The sequence below is a fragment of the Neodiprion pinetum genome, chromosome 3 (genome assembly GCF_021155775.2).
Source record: "Neodiprion pinetum isolate iyNeoPine1 chromosome 3, iyNeoPine1.2, whole genome shotgun sequence".
Lineage (NCBI taxonomy): Eukaryota > Metazoa > Arthropoda > Insecta > Hymenoptera > Diprionidae > Neodiprion > Neodiprion pinetum.
The window spans coordinates 8100479-8113941 of NC_060234.1; the positions used below are offsets into that span (position 1 = coordinate 8100479).

General features: G+C 35.1%; 2 pseudogenes; both read left to right on the plus strand.

Moving 5' to 3' along the window:
• Window positions 1-2526: 2526 nt before the first annotated feature.
• Window positions 2527-3694, plus strand: LOC138190736 (uncharacterized; annotated as a pseudogene).
• Window positions 3695-10799: 7105 nt separating this feature from the next.
• On the plus strand, window positions 10800-11967 carry LOC138190737 (uncharacterized; annotated as a pseudogene).
• Window positions 11968-13463: the final 1496 nt, after the last annotated feature.

A 13463-nucleotide genomic window follows, 5' to 3' on the forward strand; every position in this document is an offset into this window, starting at 1 on the left:
AACTCTGGAGCGAGTTTCAAGAATTTTTTTCCACTACTCTGAGAGCTGAAGTCTGACCGATAATTTCCAAACGAAAAATGAAACATGTCAAACATAAGCAAGACTCTAGAGCAAGTTACCAAAATTTTTTTTACTTCTCTGAAAGCTGAGGTCTGATCGAATAATTTTTCGGTAAAGAATATACATTATCACGAACATATCAAACACTCGCGCCAATATCCGTCGCAAAAACTCTGAAGCAAGTTTCCAGAATTTTTGCCACTTTTCTGAAAGTTGAGTTCTGATCGATAATTTCGAAATGAAAAGTAAAACATGTCAAACACTCACGCCTGTTTGCGTCACCAAAACTCTGAAGAAAGTTTCCTGTATTTTCTTCCACGTCTCTGAAAGCTGAGGTCTGATCGAATAATTTTCCGATAAAAAATATATATCATCATAAGCATATCAAACACTCACGCCAATTTCCGTCGCCAAAACTCTGGAGCGAGTTTCCGGAATTTTTTCCACTCCTCTGAAAGCTGATGTCTGATCGAATAATTTTCCGATAAAGAATAAACATTATCGCAAACATATCAAACACTCGCGCCAATGTCCGTCGCAAAAACTCTGAAGCAAGTTTCCAGAATTTTTTGCCACTTTTCTGAAAGTTGAATTCTGATCGATAATTTCCAAATGAAAAGTAAAACATATCAAACACTTGCGCCAAATTTTTTCACCAAAACTCTGGAGCACGTCTCCATTATTTTTTTCCACTTTTCTGAAAGTTCTTAGATTATTTGAAAATTAAAAATGAGGCTGAATCAATATTAAAAATCTTTTATCAACTATGAATAGTAGAGTGAAATTTTAATTTATTTATAAATATGACTACACATGAGCCGTCATTATGTTTAAAATTCATTCATTCATCCATTCATTCATTCCAGGTGTATATAGTTAAAACAGTGTATATTGTTAAAATGGGTGGATATCGTTGAAATTATAAAGTACTGTCAATAACGGTTTTTCGTCGAGGCACTATATTTTCCCATTTCACTTTTAATGTTCTTCGTTTTGTATCGTCTCTCTTTAAGATTAGCTTGGCTTTTCGAGTGTTTACGGATTATTTTCAACGGTCTGTCCTCGTAGTTTAGATTTACTTGTTATTCTCAGTTAGTCGACTATTTCAGAGAGGAACACCTCCGCACCTCCTCCTTCCTGGAGAGACGTAGACCAAGCCCACTTAATTTTCTCCTTCTCAAATTTGACCAGGTTCCCCACTCCCTGGGTCTAGCCTAATCCGATCGTGCCGTCTTCATTGCGCGGTTATATTTGAATCATTACAAAGTTGAGTTCTGATCGATAATTTCCAAATGAAAAGTAAAACATATGAAACACTCACGCCTGTTTGCGTTACCAAAACTCTGAAGCAAGTTTCCTGTGTTTTTTTCCACTTCTATGAAAGCTGAGGTCTGATCCAATAATTTTTCGATAAAAAACGTATCTTTTGATGTACATATCAAACACTTGCGCCAAATTTTTTCACCAAAACTCTGGAGCACGTCTCCAGTATTTTTTTCCACTTTTCTGAAAGTTGAGTTCTGATCGATAATTTCCAAATGAAAAGTGAAACATATCAAACACTCACGCCTGTTTGCTTCACCAAAACTCTGAAGCAAGTTTCCCGTATTTTCTTCCACGTCTCTGAAAGCTGAGGTCTGATCGAATAATTTTCCGATAAAAAGTACATCCTTTCATACACATATCGAACACTGACGCCAATTTCCGTCTCCAAAATTCTAGAGCAAGTTTACAGTGAATTTTTTTCACTTCTCAGAGAGCTGAGGTCTGATCCATGAATTTTACAATAAGAAGTATATATTATCATAGATATATCGTACGCTGGCCCGATTTTCGGTGCCTAAACACGGCATCAAGTTTCGGTTTTTTTCTCACTTTTCCTAAAGCTGTGGGCTAATCAAATATTTTTCAGGTGAAATATATATTGAAACGTTTCGAGTTTGTTCGCGGGCTGAACTGCTCCAGAATTCCACACGTAATATGTGAGATAACCTGGAGATTTCGCGCAAGCTCGAATGTTATATGTAAACAAATATGACGAGGCCTATATTCACCTCATCATATTTCTTCCTCACTCCCAAATTTGAAATTTCACCGCACAACAATAAGCGCCTTTGGCAGTTTCACGGTCAATAGTACATACGTGTAAATATGAGCGAATAGAGACAATAGAATGCCGAGGGCATTATGACAGATTAGTACATAAGCTATTATCAGCGAAATCGCACGTGGAAACGTCAGAACGAGAGGAAAATAAGCTGTAAATGTCGTTTCTCCATTTACAGGTAATATTATTTTTATTAAACATAGAATATAAGTACGTAATGTAAAGAAAAGTAATGTAATGTAATAGTATACGAAACAATAAACTCCATTTACAGAGAAACTCATCGCAGCTTCGACAAAGTTAAAAAAGGAACATTATAAAACGACATTTTTGCTTAAAAAAAAAAAAAAAAATACAGAATGGAAAAACTGAAATTTGAATTTACGGTCAAGTCTTCGACGGAAGATCCGAAAACAAACATAATCGCCATAACCTCAATAACCACACCCGACGATCGCTGTTTTATACTCCCGGACCAGCTTCAACCGATGAGACATCATGCGAAACTTACAACTACGGCGGGTTATCAGAAAATAAAAGCTACACTACAAAAAAGAGGACAAGCGAGAAAAGTATGGATTAGTTTGACCGGAGATATACTACAACAGTATAAGGATGAAGATGGGAACATAATATGCAACGACTACTTACTTGAAGAAATGTCAACAGCGCAAGACACTACACCCACAGCAAACATCACAGAAGAGGCATTATCAAGAATTTTGGAAAAATTTACCGAAAAGCAAACTGAAGATAAGCCCCAAGATTATGGAATCCGTAACTTAAGAAAGGTATCTGAAAAATTTGTAATAGAGAAATTGACAGGCAGAAATTCAAATGTGCCCCAGTGGATGGATATTTTTGAAAATGAATGTTCTCGATTAGGTGTAGAAAGAGATATTGAAAAAATCGAGATCTTTAGACTTTTTCTAGAAGATTCATGCATCGACTGGTATGGGTCAATGCTGATAAAATATACATTAGATTCAGAGTGGAGAACATGGAAACAAAATTTCTGTGAAACTTACGCCAATAAAAGGTGGACTGGGATTAGATATGCAATATCTTACAAATACATAAAGGGTTCGCTATTAGAATATGCTTTAAAGAAAGAAAGACTTCTATTAGAAACAAACAAGTCAATAGATACGCCTACCTTAATTGATCTTATTGCTGTAGGGTGACCAAATTTTGTATCCGATAGAATAGATAGAGAAAAGTTAAATCAGACTGAAGATATATTTAAGGAGATCAGAGGACTAGAGCACCTGGTGAATAAAAAAAATTCAGAAAAAAAGAGTACTACAACTACTACTTATATTGAAAACAAAAGTAAAGCGAAAAATAGTGACCATAAACCATGTTCGATTTGCGAGAAAAAAAAATAAGAGCAATCGCTACCACCCAGAATCTTTATGCTGGTTCAGGAACAAAGCCGACGATCAACAAAACAAAGAATACATAAGACATGTAAATAATTCTGGGTTAGAAATAGAATTAAATACCAAAGATCCAAAAAACTTATAGTGCCACCATTAATCAAAATCAAAGTATTGCTAAATAATGCGTTACAAATCCAAGGAATTTACGATTCCGGCTCGAACGTTTCTTTAATTAATTCAAAGCTGTTACATTTAAAACAAAAGAAATTTCATAACTCACATAACGCACATTTAAAAACGATTAATGGTGTAAGAAAAGCAAACGGCATGATAACTCTAAAAGCTAAAATTTTTGATATAGAAAAAGAAATTGATGTTTTCATGATAGATAACGAACATTTTGAACACGATTTTTTAATCGGACTAGACTGTATAAAAAATTTCCAATTAAGACAAAACGAAAATTTAGAAATTACACAAAAAATCCAGGCCATTCCTGAAAATAGACTTAAAAACAAACCTAACATACAAAATACAAATAAAGAATATATTGAAAACAAAACAAAAAATTACCAATTGAATTTCAATGAACATATAAATACGTCAGAATTTAACATAGTAATAAACCACTTGGAAATGCAACAACAATCCGAAATTGACAAACTAATCGATAAATATAAATCGATTTTTGCCAGAGATAAATACGACATAGGCACTGTAACGGATTATGAAGCTCGTATTGATTTATTAGTTGATAAATATTGTTACAAAAGACCGTACAGATGCACTATGGAGGATAAAAAAGAAATAGAACACCAAATAACAAAATTATTAGAAAAAAATTTAATTGAAGAATCTTATAGCCCATTCGCTGCACCAGTGACATTAGCTTATAAAAAAGATGAAGGAAAGAAAGCTAGACTATGCATAGATTTCCGGGAATTAAACAAGATAGTCATTCCTCAGGCGCAGCCTTTTCCATTAATTGAAGATCTGATAGTTAAGACACGAGATTGTAAATATTTTTCGTCCTTAGATATAAATTCAGCTTTCTGGTCAATTCCCCTAAAAATTGAAGACAGACGAAAAACCGCATTCGTAACTCAAGAAGGCCATTTCCAATGGACCTGCCTACCCTTTGGTTTAAAAACATCACCAGCGATTTTCCAGAGAATATTAAGTAATATAATAAGAAAGCACAAGCTCTCGAACTTCAGCGTAAATTATATAGATGACATTCTAGTATTTTCAAAAACTTTTGATGAACATATTGACCACTTATCACAGCTATTAGAGTCAATTATGAAAGAAGGATTCAGACTAAAACTTTCAAAATGTACCTTCGCATCAGACTCAGTTAAATATTTAGGCCACGAAATAAGATACAACTCGATTAGTCCACTCAATGACAATCTAATCTCAATAAAAAAATTTCCAACGCCAAAAACAAAAAAAAATGTTCGACAATTTCTAGGAAAAGTGAATTTTTACGGCAAATATATACCAAACGTTTCGGTTACCTTAGATCCGCTACATAACTTACTAAGAAAAGGGCAAAACTTTATTTGGTCCGAACAATGCCAAAAAGCTTTCGAGAGCATGAAATCTCTACTTTGCTCTCAACCGATTTTAACAATTTTCGATCCACATCTGCCAATATATATCCACACGGACGCAAGCTTGCAAGGCATTGGGGCTGTACTAAAACAAACACAATTAAACAAAGAAGATAAACCAGTCGCATATTTTTCAAAAAAATTAAATGTGTCCCAAAAAAGAAAGAAAGCTATCTATATAGAATGTCTAGCAATAAAAGAGGCAATAAAATTCTGGCAGCACTGGCTTATAGGAAAATCATTTACGGTTTTCTCGGATCATAAACCTTTAGAAAATATGAATATTAGGTCTAGGACAGATGAGAAATTAGGTGACTTAATGCATTATCTATCTCAATACGATTTCGAAATAAAATACACTCCAGGAAAAGACAATTTAGAAGCAGACTGCCTCAGCAGAAACCCAGTACTAGAACCTAATGATAATGAAGAAGAAATTTTAAAAACCGTTAATTTCATGAAAATATAAGACATTCAGAACGATCAAGAAAACAATAAAGACATCCAAAACGGTAAAGACAAGTTACTATACAAGAATAACACGTATTATAAAAGAATAGGAACAAGTGAAAAAATTCTACTCTCAGAAGATTTCAGTAAAGAACTTATACAAAAAGTACACCTCTTCTATTGTCATTTAGGAATGAAACAAATACAAAATAAGATAAAACCATTTTACATAGCAAAAAATCTGAATCAAAATATTAAAACAATTTGCGAAAACTGTGAAGTTTGCATTAAAAATAAATCAAGAGGAAAGCACAAAATTGGATTAATGTCCCAATTAGGTCCTGCGACTTACCCCTATGAAATAGTGTCTATAGATACAATTGGCGGATTCGGAGGTTCACGGTCAACAAAAAAGTATTTACACTTGCTCGTTGATCATTTCACAAGATATGCTACTATTTTGACCTCAAAAACTCAGAATGCAACTGATTTTATAAAATTGATACAGACAGTCTTGCCAAATAATAAAATAAACATGATCCTATCCGATCAATATCCAGGGATAAATTCCAAAGAGTTCAAAGAATTTTTGAATAAGGAAGATATAACCTTGACTTTTACAGCAGTAAACGCACTGTTTTCAAACGGACTCAATGAAAGACTAAACCAAAAGCTAGTTAATAAAATTAGATGTAAGATAAACCAAAAAAAATCAAAAACTGCGTGGACAACTGTAGCACATGAGTGCATAGAAAAGTACAATGATACAGAACATACTGTAACAGGATTCTCTCCTAGATACTTATTGGAAGGAAAAAGCAGTACAATCTTACCAGAAGAGCTAAAACAAGAAAAAACAGAAAACGATTTGCATGAAGATAGAAAACGTGCTCTAGAGAATACAAAGAAATCACATGAATATAATAAAAAGCAATTCGACAAAAATAGAAAATATCATGAATTTAATATTGGAGACCTAGTTTACGTTGAAAATAGCCGTAGACTAAATAGGAAAAAATTAGATGAACTAAAAATCGGACCATACAAAATTATAGAAAAAATTTCAAACTCAATTTATAAAATACATACAGATCGAAATAAGTCAGAGTCATTATTTCACGTTACAAAGCTTGTACCGGTCCCAAAGGTTATTCAAGAAGACCAGTGTCTCCTCACTGGTTTCTTTTCTTCGGGGGGGGGGGGGGGGGGGGGGGAGATGTAAACAAATATGACAAGAATTAATTTCAAGAATTTCCTGTCTCTTGGATAGAGCTGCAGGATTCGGTCTCTGGACTCGAAAGGAAGGTGGAGAATGATTACTTGTCGATTGTGTGATCAACTCCTGGAAAAGCTTGAACAGTTTGACCGCTTCAACTTGGTTTTTCGAAATAGCCTCAGAGGTTGTTTCCTCACCCTCATGTGCAAAGGCACGAGTGGAATAAACCCATCATCATAGGTCGTGTAAACGGTTGAGAGTCAAACTTGATCTGTGTGTGCGAAGCACGCACAGATCGATCGCTATGAGTCATTGACTCGTGACGTGAGAAATTTGTTTCCAGAGAGGAAACCTTTAAATAATAGTTAAATGTTTTGTTCCCGGGAGGCGGGATGAGTGACAGAATGTGACGTCGTGAATTTATTTTTCTTGTAATGTTTAGGAAATTTGTGGTAAGTTAGGAAGGAATAGCTCTTCCTGATTTACTTTGATAATAATTAGGTTTGCCTACGGCAAGACTGAATATTATTTGCGTGATAGCATGTTGGTCAGAAGGACGGTATTTGACAATCCTGGATCGTCGTTGATAAGTCGGTTTTGATATTGCTAATGATTCGTTTCATTAGAACTAAGACGGAATATTATTTCGTGATAGCATGGTAGTCGGAAGGACTTAGATAATAGTTCGGTTTACGTATGGCAAGACTGAATATTATTAGCGTGGTAGTCGAATGAAAGGGAATTCTACGCAAACATGCCTTCACCTGTATTAGGACATTCAGTCGCAATGACAGAGACTCTCTACAGGTTCAGGTGCCCTACGTATCGGTCAGAGGATTGTGAGACGAACACCGTATCTGAGCTATGAGGTCAGACGCGATGCTGTTCTTCACTCAGACACGGCTCCCTAGTACCCAAGGACTTTTTACTGAGAACAAGTAAAAATGTTAATACGTTGAATGCCCTCCTTTGATGGGAAGTGGTGTGTGAGGATTCCTGGAAGGACAACTCCACGTCACTTGATCGTGGGTCTGTCGATATCCGGCTCCTCGTATACGTGGAATGGTCCGTGAATATGTGTACGGATGGGTCCTCGCGTTGAATAATTCGTCGATCTACCTTGGCGTGTGGCTCAATAGACGATAAATTGCTAGATCCACGTTTGCGCTCGTCTTTTATACTCTTACTGTCTAGTTTCGCCGTTTTCGGGGATAGAGATTGGTCGTGTCCCCTGAAGAATGGGTACGGTGAATCGTGCGATTTGATTGGATTACCGGTATGTGGTGGGGTTATCGAGTTGGTAGTGAGATTTGGGCGTGTCACCACCAAGCACAATATTTGGGGCACGCGTTGAACTTCAGGTGACAGCACGCTAGCCAGGCGTCCCGTCACAATATATTTCCATAAACATATCAAACACTCACGCCAATTTCCGTCGCCAAAACTCTGGAGCGAGTTTCAAGAATTTTTTTCCACTACTCTGAGAGCTGAAGTCTGACCGATAATTTCCAAACGAAAAATGAAACATGTCAAACATAAGCAAGACTCTAGAGCAAGTTACCAAAATTTTTTTTACTTCTCTGAAAGCTGAGGTCTGATCGAATAATTTTTCGGTAAAGAATATACATTATCACGAACATATCAAACACTCGCGCCAATATCCGTCGCAAAAACTCTGAAGCAAGTTTCCAGAATTTTTGCCACTTTTCTGAAAGTTGAGTTCTGATCGATAATTTCGAAATGAAAAGTAAAACATGTCAAACACTCACGCCTGTTTGCGTCACCAAAACTCTGAAGAAAGTTTCCTGTATTTTCTTCCACGTCTCTGAAAGCTGAGGTCTGATCGAATAATTTTCCGATAAAAAATATATATCATCATAAGCATATCAAACACTCACGCCAATTTCCGTCGCCAAAACTCTGGAGCGAGTTTCCGGAATTTTTTCCACTCCTCTGAAAGCTGATGTCTGATCGAATAATTTTCCGATAAAGAATAAACATTATCGCAAACATATCAAACACTCGCGCCAATGTCCGTCGCAAAAACTCTGAAGCAAGTTTCCAGAATTTTTTGCCACTTTTCTGAAAGTTGAGTTCTGATCGATAATTTCCAAATGAAAAGTAAAACATATCAAACACTTGCGCCAAATTTTTTCACCAAAACTCTGGAGCACGTCTCCATTATTTTTTTCCACTTTTCTGAAAGTTCTTAGATTATTTGAAAATTAAAAATGAGGCTGAATCAATATTAAAAATCTTTTATCAACTATGAATAGTAGAGTGAAATTTTAATTTATTTATAAATATGACTACACATGAGCCGTCATTATGTTTAAAATTCATTCATTCATCCATTCATTCATTCCAGGTGTATATAGTTAAAACAGTGTATATTGTTAAAATGGGTGGATATCGTTGAAATTATAAAGTACTGTCAATAACGGTTTTTCGTCGAGGCACTATATTTTCCCATTTCACTTTTAATGTTCTTCGTTTTGTATCGTCTCTCTTTAAGATTAGCTTGGCTTTTCGAGTGTTTACGGATTATTTTCAACGGTCTGTCCTCGTAGTTTAGATTTACTTGTTATTCTCAGTTAGTCGACTATTTCAGAGAGGAACACCTCCGCACCTCCTCCTTCCTGGAGAGACGTAGACCAAGCCCACTTAATTTTCTCCTTCTCAAATTTGACCAGGTTCCCCACTCCCTGGGTCTAGCCTAATCCGATCGTGCCGTCTTCATTGCGCGGTTATATTTGAATCATTACAAAGTTGAGTTCTGATCGATAATTTCCAAATGAAAAGTAAAACATATGAAACACTCACGCCTGTTTGCGTTACCAAAACTCTGAAGCAAGTTTCCTGTGTTTTTTTCCACTTCTATGAAAGCTGAGGTCTGATCCAATAATTTTTCGATAAAAAACGTATCTTTTGATGTACATATCAAACACTTGCGCCAAATTTTTTCACCAAAACTCTGGAGCACGTCTCCAGTATTTTTTTCCACTTTTCTGAAAGTTGAGTTCTGATCGATAATTTCCAAATGAAAAGTGAAACATATCAAACACTCACGCCTGTTTGCTTCACCAAAACTCTGAAGCAAGTTTCCCGTATTTTCTTCCACGTCTCTGAAAGCTGAGGTCTGATCGAATAATTTTCCGATAAAAAGTACATCCTTTCATACACATATCGAACACTGACGCCAATTTCCGTCTCCAAAATTCTAGAGCAAGTTTACAGTGAATTTTTTTCACTTCTCAGAGAGCTGAGGTCTGATCCATGAATTTTACAATAAGAAGTATATATTATCATAGATATATCGTACGCTGGCCCGATTTTCGGTGCCTAAACACGGCATCAAGTTTCGGTTTTTTTCTCACTTTTCCTAAAGCTGTGGGCTAATCAAATATTTTTCAGGTGAAATATATATTGAAACGTTTCGAGTTTGTTCGCGGGCTGAACTGCTCCAGAATTCCACACGTAATATGTGAGATAACCTGGAGATTTCGCGCAAGCTCGAATGTTATATGTAAACAAATATGACGAGGCCTATATTCACCTCATCATATTTCTTCCTCACTCCCAAATTTGAAATTTCACCGCACAACAATAAGCGCCTTTGGCAGTTTCACGGTCAATAGTACATACGTGTAAATATGAGCGAATAGAGACAATAGAATGCCGAGGGCATTATGACAGATTAGTACATAAGCTATTATCAGCGAAATCGCACGTGGAAACGTCAGAACGAGAGGAAAATAAGCTGTAAATGTCGTTTCTCCATTTACAGGTAATATTATTTTTATTAAACATAGAATATAAGTACGTAATGTAAAGAAAAGTAATGTAATGTAATAGTATACGAAACAATAAACTCCATTTACAGAGAAACTCATCGCAGCTTCGACAAAGTTAAAAAAGGAACATTATAAAACGACATTTTTGCTTAAAAAAAAAAAAAAAAATACAGAATGGAAAAACTGAAATTTGAATTTACGGTCAAGTCTTCGACGGAAGATCCGAAAACAAACATAATCGCCATAACCTCAATAACCACACCCGACGATCGCTGTTTTATACTCCCGGACCAGCTTCAACCGATGAGACATCATGCGAAACTTACAACTACGGCGGGTTATCAGAAAATAAAAGCTACACTACAAAAAAGAGGACAAGCGAGAAAAGTATGGATTAGTTTGACCGGAGATATACTACAACAGTATAAGGATGAAGATGGGAACATAATATGCAACGACTACTTACTTGAAGAAATGTCAACAGCGCAAGACACTACACCCACAGCAAACATCACAGAAGAGGCATTATCAAGAATTTTGGAAAAATTTACCGAAAAGCAAACTGAAGATAAGCCCCAAGATTATGGAATCCGTAACTTAAGAAAGGTATCTGAAAAATTTGTAATAGAGAAATTGACAGGCAGAAATTCAAATGTGCCCCAGTGGATGGATATTTTTGAAAATGAATGTTCTCGATTAGGTGTAGAAAGAGATATTGAAAAAATCGAGATCTTTAGACTTTTTCTAGAAGATTCATGCATCGACTGGTATGGGTCAATGCTGATAAAATATACATTAGATTCAGAGTGGAGAACATGGAAACAAAATTTCTGTGAAACTTACGCCAATAAAAGGTGGACTGGGATTAGATATGCAATATCTTACAAATACATAAAGGGTTCGCTATTAGAATATGCTTTAAAGAAAGAAAGACTTCTATTAGAAACAAACAAGTCAATAGATACGCCTACCTTAATTGATCTTATTGCTGTAGGGTGACCAAATTTTGTATCCGATAGAATAGATAGAGAAAAGTTAAATCAGACTGAAGATATATTTAAGGAGATCAGAGGACTAGAGCACCTGGTGAATAAAAAAAATTCAGAAAAAAAGAGTACTACAACTACTACTTATATTGAAAACAAAAGTAAAGCGAAAAATAGTGACCATAAACCATGTTCGATTTGCGAGAAAAAAAAATAAGAGCAATCGCTACCACCCAGAATCTTTATGCTGGTTCAGGAACAAAGCCGACGATCAACAAAACAAAGAATACATAAGACATGTAAATAATTCTGGGTTAGAAATAGAATTAAATACCAAAGATCCAAAAAACTTATAGTGCCACCATTAATCAAAATCAAAGTATTGCTAAATAATGCGTTACAAATCCAAGGAATTTACGATTCCGGCTCGAACGTTTCTTTAATTAATTCAAAGCTGTTACATTTAAAACAAAAGAAATTTCATAACTCACATAACGCACATTTAAAAACGATTAATGGTGTAAGAAAAGCAAACGGCATGATAACTCTAAAAGCTAAAATTTTTGATATAGAAAAAGAAATTGATGTTTTCATGATAGATAACGAACATTTTGAACACGATTTTTTAATCGGACTAGACTGTATAAAAAATTTCCAATTAAGACAAAACGAAAATTTAGAAATTACACAAAAAATCCAGGCCATTCCTGAAAATAGACTTAAAAACAAACCTAACATACAAAATACAAATAAAGAATATATTGAAAACAAAACAAAAAATTACCAATTGAATTTCAATGAACATATAAATACGTCAGAATTTAACATAGTAATAAACCACTTGGAAATGCAACAACAATCCGAAATTGACAAACTAATCGATAAATATAAATCGATTTTTGCCAGAGATAAATACGACATAGGCACTGTAACGGATTATGAAGCTCGTATTGATTTATTAGTTGATAAATATTGTTACAAAAGACCGTACAGATGCACTATGGAGGATAAAAAAGAAATAGAACACCAAATAACAAAATTATTAGAAAAAAATTTAATTGAAGAATCTTATAGCCCATTCGCTGCACCAGTGACATTAGCTTATAAAAAAGATGAAGGAAAGAAAGCTAGACTATGCATAGATTTCCGGGAATTAAACAAGATAGTCATTCCTCAGGCGCAGCCTTTTCCATTAATTGAAGATCTGATAGTTAAGACACGAGATTGTAAATATTTTTCGTCCTTAGATATAAATTCAGCTTTCTGGTCAATTCCCCTAAAAATTGAAGACAGACGAAAAACCGCATTCGTAACTCAAGAAGGCCATTTCCAATGGACCTGCCTACCCTTTGGTTTAAAAACATCACCAGCGATTTTCCAGAGAATATTAAGTAATATAATAAGAAAGCACAAGCTCTCGAACTTCAGCGTAAATTATATAGATGACATTCTAGTATTTTCAAAAACTTTTGATGAACATATTGACCACTTATCACAGCTATTAGAGTCAATTATGAAAGAAGGATTCAGACTAAAACTTTCAAAATGTACCTTCGCATCAGACTCAGTTAAATATTTAGGCCACGAAATAAGATACAACTCGATTAGTCCACTCAATGACAATCTAATCTCAATAAAAAAATTTCCAACGCCAAAAACAAAAAAAAATGTTCGACAATTTCTAGGAAAAGTGAATTTTTACGGCAAATATATACCAAACGTTTCGGTTACCTTAGATCCGCTACATAACTTACTAAGAAAAGGGCAAAACTTTATTTGGTCCGAACAATGCCAAAAAGCTTTCGAGAGCATGAAATCTCTACTTTGCTCTCAACCGATTTTAACAATTTTC